This window comes from Manis javanica, chromosome 15 (assembly GCF_040802235.1).
Source record: "Manis javanica isolate MJ-LG chromosome 15, MJ_LKY, whole genome shotgun sequence".
Classification (NCBI taxonomy): Eukaryota; Metazoa; Chordata; class Mammalia; order Pholidota; family Manidae; genus Manis; species Manis javanica.
Genome location: NC_133170.1, coordinates 87,195,159 through 87,204,749, shown reverse-complemented (window position 1 = coordinate 87,204,749; position 9,591 = coordinate 87,195,159).

Below are 9,591 nucleotides of genomic sequence, written 5' to 3'. Positions count from 1 at the left end.
TCGGCAGGACCCCAGCCTGGACAGAAGCTCCCAACTGCCCTCCTGCCCCCACCCACACCTGAGAAACCTCCTAGGGCCCCTGCTGCACTTAGAACCGGCCATGCCTGCCTGAAGCCATGTGGCCTGCCCTCCGGCTGTGAGGCCCGGAGGGTCGGCTCCGCCTGTCAGCACAGACTAGTGTCCACCACAGTGGCTGGACCAGATCAGGGGCGACGCGGGTCTGCCAGGCCCTGTGGCCTGTGCTGGGCACGGGAGGGCTGGGCCCAGGGGGCTGCTGCACAGCTCATGAGAGCGAGAGACGGGGCTACCTGGGAGGGGTGGTGTCCGGCCAGGGGAGCCCCCCGGAGCGGAGCAGGGCCGCTCAAGCAGCATCTTCCCTGGCCGGGAGCCCCTCCAGCACCCCACCAGTCTGAAGGAGGGCTTCTGTTCCTTGTATCGGTCTCACTGTGGGTGTTTGCTCTCTGTCTGCCCCCACCTCACTCCTGTCCTGTCCTAGAGCTGCTTCCTGCATCTGCAGCATGCTGAGTGACCTCCCCCACAACCTGCGGCCTGGGGGGCGCCCAAAGTGCCCGCTCCCCGGCCGCCCTGCCATGCTCTGCTGAGATCTTATTTATCCCTTACATTCCTCTCAAGTTGGGGGTAGCCAACTGGCCTTTTAGTGTTCAATGTGGCAAATTGGGGTGGGGGCACCCAGCTGGGTCTACCTGACCAACAGCTGGTCTCCAGGGGCTCTGTGAGGAGGCCCCCAGGAGGAGGGGCAGGCAGGGGAGATGCGCCCTGACCTGGAGACCCTGGGGTTTGCAGGCAGAGGCCCCACGTGTCCTGTCCTCCCACCCACGCCCTGCGTTCAGCAGGGCCAGGGCAAACTCTAACAGGGGTTCCCCCATCCTGGTCCTCTTCCTTCTTTGGGGCCTGGGGGGTGTTGTGACAATTCAGGGGATCATGTCAGGGACCATGTATGATAGGAGGGTTCCACTTGTTTTAATAGGAAACTTGGGTTTTGGTTTTCCTTTTCTGTAGCCCAATTAAGAGTGAGAAGGCCTGAGAGGGAGTGTGGCTGCCACGCACCGCCTGTGGGATGTAAGGCAAACGTCCCCTCTCCAGAGAAGCGGCTGCCAAGGCCTCAGGGAGCGTTGGTCTGAGCACATCATGGTTTGCCAAGCAAGGGGCTCCTGGGAGGTGGAGGAGGAAGGCAGGGGGAGGATCAGTTTCACCGCCAGGGTCCTGAGGCACCCGCCCCACCACACTGACGTCGCCAAGAAAACGCCACCTCCTGTGGCTGACGCGGTGCACAGGGCTCCCAATTAACCACGGGGCATGGCACTCCACCGAGTCATGGAGTCCAGGTTCGAGCAGACGCACCCTGGTGCCTGCCTTGTTAAAAGCTTGTCTTCCCAATTATTTGCGGCCCGCTTGCCTCGGGGATGATTGGCTCCCTGCAGCTCCTCCTGAGGTCCGCGCCTCGTGTGGCAGCGGGCAAGAGCAGGCTAGGTGGGACCAGGAGCAACCATATTGGCACCCAAGGAGCCCCAGATGCCCCTCTCCCGCCTACCACGACCTGGGCCGGTCAGCCCCTGCAGGCCTCACTCCTGGGGTTCGGCAGGCCCTGGTCCTGGTGATCACAGGCCTCTCTGAGTGGCAGGCTGCCCGATTCGCGGCGCCTTCCCCATGAACCAAGGGCTGGGCAGGGTGAGTGTCCCAGGCCTCTTCTGCCAAGGACAGATCTGAACCCGCTTCACCTTGCTTTTGCTGAAACACAGTGTTTTCAAGGACAGGGACATTTTGTAATGAAAGGGTTAGATAATTAAGTCAAACAACTTCCCACTTACACAAAATGGAATAGAGCCGCCCACAGGCTGTAGCCCGCACCCTGCCCTTGCAGATGAGAGTCCTCCTTCCTGGCCCTGGTCCCAGGCGGGGCGAGGTGACTGCACCCCAGCTGGCCTGCCTCCTCTCTGCTCCCTCTGCCAGCTGTGGGCCTCCTTGTCTGCACATCCCGAGTAGTGGCTCCCCTCGGGGTCCTCCTCCATGCCCCCCAACCCTCGTCCAGGTGCCGGACACTGGTGGCTGACTCGCAGCCCCTGAGAGCCTCCCGGGGAAGAGCCGCTTCAGAGAGGGTGGAGAGGAGGGTGAGAGGCCCATCCCGTGCCAGGAAGAGCCTGCCACCTGGAGGCCCCCAGGGGGTCAATGACGAGCTCTCCCTGACTACGTCTGGGGGCGGGCAGGGCCCTAGGCTCACCGGTGGTTCCATGAAAGCTACGCAGTCAGGCTGGCGTGGCCTGAGCTCCAGCTCCCCCTGTCCCAGCTGTTTGACCCCAAACTTCATTTTCCTCATTTCTGCAATGGGGCTGATGCCGGAGGAAATGAGAGAGGCCACATGTCCTAGAGGAAGCCCTCAGCGCGTTTGCGAGGGGTCGGCAGGCTTGACCGGAGCCTGGCAGCCACCGGCCTTTCCTCTGCGCGTCAGGAGGAGGGGCACCTGTCTGGGCCGAGCGCTGAGGGCTGGAAGGGCTCCTGCCTTGGGGAGTACCATCCAGGCTCCCTGGGCTGGAGGGGCCGGGGGCCTTTCCAGACACGGTGCCCGCGGGGCGCATTGCTTCTTGGCTGCCCGCCCCTCCTGGCCCCCTTCCTCTTGCTGCGTGTGGCTTTGTGCGGGCTGATCCCACGTCCCTTCGCCTCAAGTCTCCCTTCCTTCTTTGTCTGTCCTGCCTCGGAGCCCTCCCTCCCCAATCCTAGGGTTCAGACCCCAAAGTTGAATGTGGGGGAGACCTAACTGACTCTGACCCCCAGGAGGGAGGTAGCCTGGTTCAGGGCAGATGTGGGAGTCGGGGTGGTTTGTCTCCAGATGTGATAGGAGGAGACAACCCCACTGCCCCAAATTGCCCGCAGGCCATTTTCAGGGTGCTGGGCTGAGCATCGTGGAGGGGCCTGAAAGCTCGCAGCGGCCATGTGGGGCTTGGACTCCGGGCTCCCCAAAGGGCTTGCAGCTTCCCAGGAACCTGAGGCCAGATCTCAAGTGGAGGGGCCTCTCTCTCTCAGCCCCCATGATTTGGCCTCTCTCTAAAATCTGAGCACCATCGGGGCTGGGAGCCCACAGGAGCCCCCCACGCCCCTCCTCTGTGCCTTCTAGGCTCAAACCAGAGAGTGTGCTTGGTGTGTGCGACCACACTTGATAGTTCTGACCAGCCGTGCAGTCCCCCCAGTTGCACAAAATATTGTTCCAATCTCAACATTTACTAGGAAAGGAGATGGAGCACCTGGCCTGGAGGAGGGAGGTACTGCTGTGGGGGGGGTTCTGGGGGAGGCAGCCACGGGGCAGGGGCACCATCTCCATCTCCCTCCCTCCCTCCCTCCTCCTCTCAGGCCCAGTCCCTCCCCGAGCCCTGCCCCCCCATCTCTCCAATCCAGCTCAGATATCTCAAACAATGAAATAAAATCTCTGCTTCGTGGTGGTGGCTTCTGCTGCTCCCCAGGTCTCTGGAATCAGAATCCTGCTGGTGGCACCCTGGGCTCAGTCTCCTGCAATTAGTGAGGCAGGGAACAGGGTGTGAGCACTAAGGGAGGAGCTCAGGGGGAAGGTTGGGTGGTACCTGGAGCCAGGAGTGGAGGCTGCCCTGGAAGCAGGCAGGACCCTGGACACCTGGTGCCCAGGTCCCAGATGTCCAAGGCATGGCCTGGGGGGCTGTGGGGAGGGGCTGCAGTAGGCAAGGTTGCCCCCTTGCCAGGGCTCCCCTTCCTGTTCTCCAGGGGCAGCTATCTCCTGCCCCAGGGCCTTTGCACCATTGACCCTTTGGTTCCGTCAGGTCGTCTCTTCCAACTGGCCCTCCTTCAGCACTAAAGCAGCCCATACGTCAGTTCTGTCTGCAGCACAGGGTTTGGTCGCATTTCCTCACTGCCTGCACCTGCCCTGGCGCCTGGCATGCACCTGCCTAGCATGCATGCCCTGTAGAGACTGGGGTGCAGTGGTGGGAGGGGTCTCCCTTGCCCTGGGGGCCTCTGGGGTCACTTCTCAGGTTGGGTTCATGCTGGACTCAGTGCAGCCCTGCACTCCATTTGCCTACACTCTGTCCTCCTGGACAGGCCAGATGGCTCTGTGGCATGCCAGGAGGGTTAGCTCAAGGGCCTGGCTGTGGGGCGGAGGGCATGGCCTGGAGACCTTGGCCTGGCTTGGACGTGGGCACAGCCTGGCTTCCCAGTGCTCCCTCCCCATAAATAAAAGAATCCCTTCCTCCTTCCAGCCTTGCGTAGCCATAGCCTACTTGCAGGCCCGGCCCTTTGTGCCCACGCGTTGCCAAGGAGACAGCGATTCAAAGGCCTGGCACTTCAAGGCTTCCCTCCTCTCCTGGCGGGCCCAGGGCCCTGGTAGCCGGATGGTGGCAGGTGCCGCCGCCACCCTCTGTCCAGCTAATCACCAGCCCTGCCCGAGTGGTACAGCTACTACCTCTCACTCTGGTGCGGGTGGCTGGCTCTGGGAACAGGCGAGCTTTTATAGGGACCTTACTCAAAGTTGGCTATAATGAGGGAAACTGAGGCACGCTGGCCCCTGGAGAGAATTTGTTCCCTGCAGCCCAGTGTGGTGCTGGGCACATGGAGGGGGCAGTGAGGCACGTGACAGCCGTGACCCTGGATATGTCCTCCCTGCCCCCGGCCTAATTTGCTCTCGGCACGGTGGGCTGTTTTCTGCCTAGCCACCCATAGGCTCTGGGACACGGGCCTGAGGAGATGCTGCTCCTCCTCCACAGACCAGCACAAGGCAGCCTGGGGCTGGCAGGAGGGCCGGGGGCCTGGGGCTGTGGGCTGGCCGAAAGCCCCCCTCCATGCCTCTGTGCCGCCTGCAGGGGGCCTGTCTCTGAGTCAGCCGCCCCACCAGGCACACGGCAGGGCCCCTGAGGCTCTCACATGTCCTCTTCATCCCGTGCAACACTCACACTTTTTATCTCCCCGTAATCCACCCTTTAATCATTTCAGATTCCTGAAACTAGAAAAATCTGCAGCAGAATTTTCTGGTGCAGCCATCTGCTCCCACGCACCCTGGCATGGTAGAGAAAGAGGCAGCCATCTGGGATTCACTGACCACTCACATGCCCCAGGGCAGCTCTGGGACCACCTTGAGCCTGTCTCCTCTCCTGCATGGAAAGTGGAGTGGAAGTGGCCCTCCACCCTCCAACAAATGTCCACGGATGGGGTGGGACCTACCAGGGACATGCCCAGGAGCTCACAGGCAGAGGGAGGGAAGCCGGGGAGTGGCCACAGAGCTGTTGCACCCACCTTCCCTGGCCTGGACACCCCCATCCAGCTTGGCCCAAGGCAGCCCTCACCCTCACAGGCTGCACAGATGGGGTGTGGCTCTGGCCCCAGGACAGGCAAGGGGCGTGGACACAAAGAAACATGGCTGTGCAGGTCAGTGCCACATAAAGCCAGCAGCTTTGCTGGGCATTGCCCCAGCACAGCATGTAGGTGACCCTTGATGTTTCATGTCAGCCTCCTGGGAGCAGGTTCTCCCCTCTGGAAAGATGCTGGGGATGGCCCGACGTCCTTTTCCATGGAGAAGCCCTCATGCCCAGGCAGCATCTAAAACGCAAGCTTGAGGTATGCCCTAACACAGCTAGGTTCAGTCCTAGCAGAGGGGGACCAGGGCTGCCTCTAGGTGCTGCCCGCGAGGGTCTTGGGCTCCCGAATGGGCGACCTCAGCGGACATGTGTGCCTCAGGGCCGGGTCAGGGCTCTAGGGCCGGGTCAGGGCTCTAGGGCCCCAGGCGGACCCTAGTGAGCCCTTCCTGCTCTGTAGGGGAAAGTGCGAGTCAGCTGCCTGCGGCGGAGTCTGGGCCCCTGCCCGGGGCCTGTGCCCACCAGGCTCATTTACGGTGGGAAAGTGTCCCCCAAGCCCACCACGCAACCGTCTTCCCTCCTTCCCTCACGGATTCATATGCTGAAATCCTGACTCCCAAAGATGATGGTATTAGGAGGTGGGGCCTTTGGGAGGATCACCTGCTGAGGGTGGAGCCTTCCTGAATGGAATTAGTGCCCTACAAAGGAGATCTGGATGGCAGCCTCGCCCGTTCCTGCACGTGAGGAGGAGCAGCTCGGGCCCAGGAAGGGGGCTCTCACCTAACAGTGCCGGCACGGCGCCTTACCTCAGACCTCCAGCCTCCAGAGCTGTGAGCGATAAATAACCCCCCAGCAGCCTGAACGGACCTGCACAAGCTTGGTGCCTCTTGCCGGCTGACCACGCCTCCAGCAGGCCTGCCGGGGGGGCCCCCAGGACGTGTCTGGGCAGGAGGAGGCTGGGACTGACGGGCCTCTGGTGTGGTCAGCCCTGGGGCCTGGCACGCAGCAGGGTGTTAACAGGGCTGGGAACCCCCGTTCCTCACTGCTTCTGGAGATGGGCTCACAGATGTCACCAGGGCTAATTTGGGCTCCCAGCCCAGTAGAGGAAGCCCCCGCTTGGCCCCTCCTTGGTGGGCACAGCTGGCCACACACCACCACTGTCCACGTGCTGCCTCCCTGTGCTTCAAGGGAGCTAAATGGTGCGAGTTCCATGAAGGGAGGGAGCCCCCAGGCCAGAGCAGTGAGGTCACTCAGCCAGGAAGATCAGGGCTATAGTGTGGGGGTTTAAGCCCAGCCTGTCCGACCCGCAGGCCTGGGCTACATCCCCTGCTACACTCTGCTTTCTGCAGAAGAAATGGAAGGAAGCTGAAGAGGCCAGAAGACTCGGCCACAGCCTGGCAGGGGAGGGCCAGCCGGGTCTGAACCCACTGTCCCCACCTCCTGGGAGCTCAGATGGGGCTCCCCCTCCATCTGCCCTTTGCACACGGGGTCACCCACTGGGGTGGGGCTGACCTCAGCTCACAGGGAAAGGGGACCGGTTTGGCTCCTAGGTCCAGGGGGCCCTCTGTGGAGTAACAGGCAGCTCAACTCAGAACCCACCGCCATGTCCAACAGCAGAGGGTGGTGGGTGGGTTACACCGATCAGGCCTTCCGCCACCAAAAAGAGCAGCTCAGAGGAGGTTCCAGGCAGGGACGGGTGGCCGGCAGAGGACAGAGGAGGGCGGAAGGGAACCAGGCCCAGGCGAGAAGCAGGCACCTACAGACCTCCGGAGCCACAGCCTGGCACATCACTGGAGAGAGGGCAGCCCTGCTGCTTGGTTTGGAACATCCTGACCTTTGCTAACAAACTCTTCTCTTTTTTTTTTAAATAAAATGTTTGTTTCAGATCAGTTCTGTATTTATAGAAAAATCAAGGAGATAGTACAGGGTATTTCCAAACACCGCACGCCCATTTCCCCCTACTGTTAACATCTTACATTAGTATCTACAATTGATGAACCTGTATTGATACATTATTAGCAAGTAAAGCCCACACTCTATTCCCATTTCCTTACTTTTTACCTGATGTCCTCCTGCTGTCCCAGGATCTGCCTGACTTTCAGGCATTAAAACTACCCGACAGCAAGGGGACACAGAAGTGTGGCTGGCCGGCAGCCCCTCCAGCCAGCTGCCCGCCCCCAGAAGTCAGGGCAAGGTGGAGAAAGCGATGCACTGGATCCACTCCTGTGACCACGGAGGCACCCCTGTACCTCAGTTTCCTCATCTGACATGGGCCCAGGCTGCTGCCACACCCATACCTGCTCAGCACCCAAAAGCACAGAGCTTTTCCCTCACCTTTGGTTATGGCCAGGTGCTCCTGGACTGGACCCTCCACTCCCAGCGGCCAGCGCCCCTGGGCAGGGTTTCCCCGTCCTAGGGCTGGTCGGGCTGGAGGCAATGGGCACAGCCTGCGAGCCTGCAACTCGAGGGGCAAACCAGGGCTGTTGCCTGACCTGGCAGCTGGAGTGGCTTCTCAAGGTGCCTCACACAGTTCTCTCCGCACCACCATCCTACCACCTCCAGCTCAGCCCCAGCTGAAAAGGGGGTCTTTCCCCCTGAATGCTCCGCCAGAACAAAACGAGCTGGTGAGGGACGGGGCAGGGGAGATGCACGTGCTCTGCTTCAGGGAGAACAGCCCCCTCCTCACTTGGGCTTGAAGCTAAGCCCCAGGGCTGCCCAGAGCTCAGGCTTGTCAGCACCCCCTCCTTGGATGCAGGCAGATGGGTGGTGGGCAGCAGAGCCAGGCAGGTGGGTCCCTGTTGAGCGGACAGTCAGCCTTGGCCACCCTGCCCTGTCACTCAGGGACCAGCAATCTGGAGCATGTTCCCCTTCTCCAGCCGACTGGCATCTCTGCACGCCCCCCACCCAAGATGGATGTCCCCGGGCAGAACCCACGAACTCAGGGACCCCCGACCTGCTCTGGACCCCGCTAAGGCAGCTGCTCCCACCGTATCCCACTCCTTCCGCCCCCGTTCCTGCTCATTATGCTTCCTACAGAGTAGCTCTCACCCCATTTCACCATCAGGGAGACTGAGGGTGGGAGGGGAGGGGACTGCCTAGGTACCTGTGGCCCAGTCCTTGGGGGGTCCTGGATTTGCTGTCTGTGACACACAGGGACAGCTGGGGTGTGACAGTGGTGTGGGTGAAGCTGACGGCCCCACGAGGAGGGGCAGGCGAGCACGGTCAGGGGCTGCAGTGCAGGCCCCGCGAACGGGAACTCCACACGCCCCTGTTGAATCTGTCACATCCTGAGAAGCAGGGCAACAGACTAATTAAAGCAGGTCTCTGCTAGCACAGCGCTGATGAAAGACAAACTGGGAGCAGGCACTCACGGGTGCTTGTCAGCAGCTCCACATGGGTGGGCCGCCCAGGAAAGGCCCTGCCATCAATGCTTGATTTCCCATTCTGACTGGGTCCCCGGCCTGTAACATGGAATAAAGGGGCAGAAGAACCATCTCCCTCCTGCCCCATCTCCAGCCACTTGACACCCCCCAGGCCTACCTCGAGTGTCCCCCTCCTGCTCCCCAAGCAGTACCTGAGGGTGATCCTCGGGTCACCAGAGTAAGTCCCCCACTTAGATGAACCCTAAGGCCTCATCAGGGGCTGGGGGGGCTGCATCTCACTGCAATTTACATTTGGGTCCTTCTCATTTTGAGGGGAGCTAAGCCTGTTTTGATGGTTCATTTCACATCTTGGTCCATTTTTTCTCTTGGGTGGTTGGCCTTTTTCTTACTCATTTGTAAGAATTCGTTACATGTAACAAAAAGTGGCCTTCATGTGAGATGAGTTGCCTATACTTCCACAGTTTGTGTTTCTTTTTCTTTTGTTTTCCCCATGGATGAATCTACCTTTTATTTTTATGAGGTTGAATAGACCCATCTTTTATTTTATGACTTCTGGGTTTTGCATAATTCTTTGAATAATTCAAGGTTATGGATTTTTTTTTTATTCTTCTAGTAGTTTTATGGTATCACTTTCACTTCTAAAGCTTTGGTCTATTGGAACTTATTTCAGTGTCAAGGAGTGAGGTAGGGATCCGAAGCTTCCCCCAAATGTCTGTTTAGTTGTACCAAGACCTTGTATTTATACTATATTTCGTATTTATTGAATAATCCAATTTTTTCATCCTGGATTTCATCTGCACCCTTCTCATATTTGTATTGGTACCTCTTTCTGGATTTTCTTTCCCATCATCTGATCGCCCGCAGGTGTGTTAATTATTATG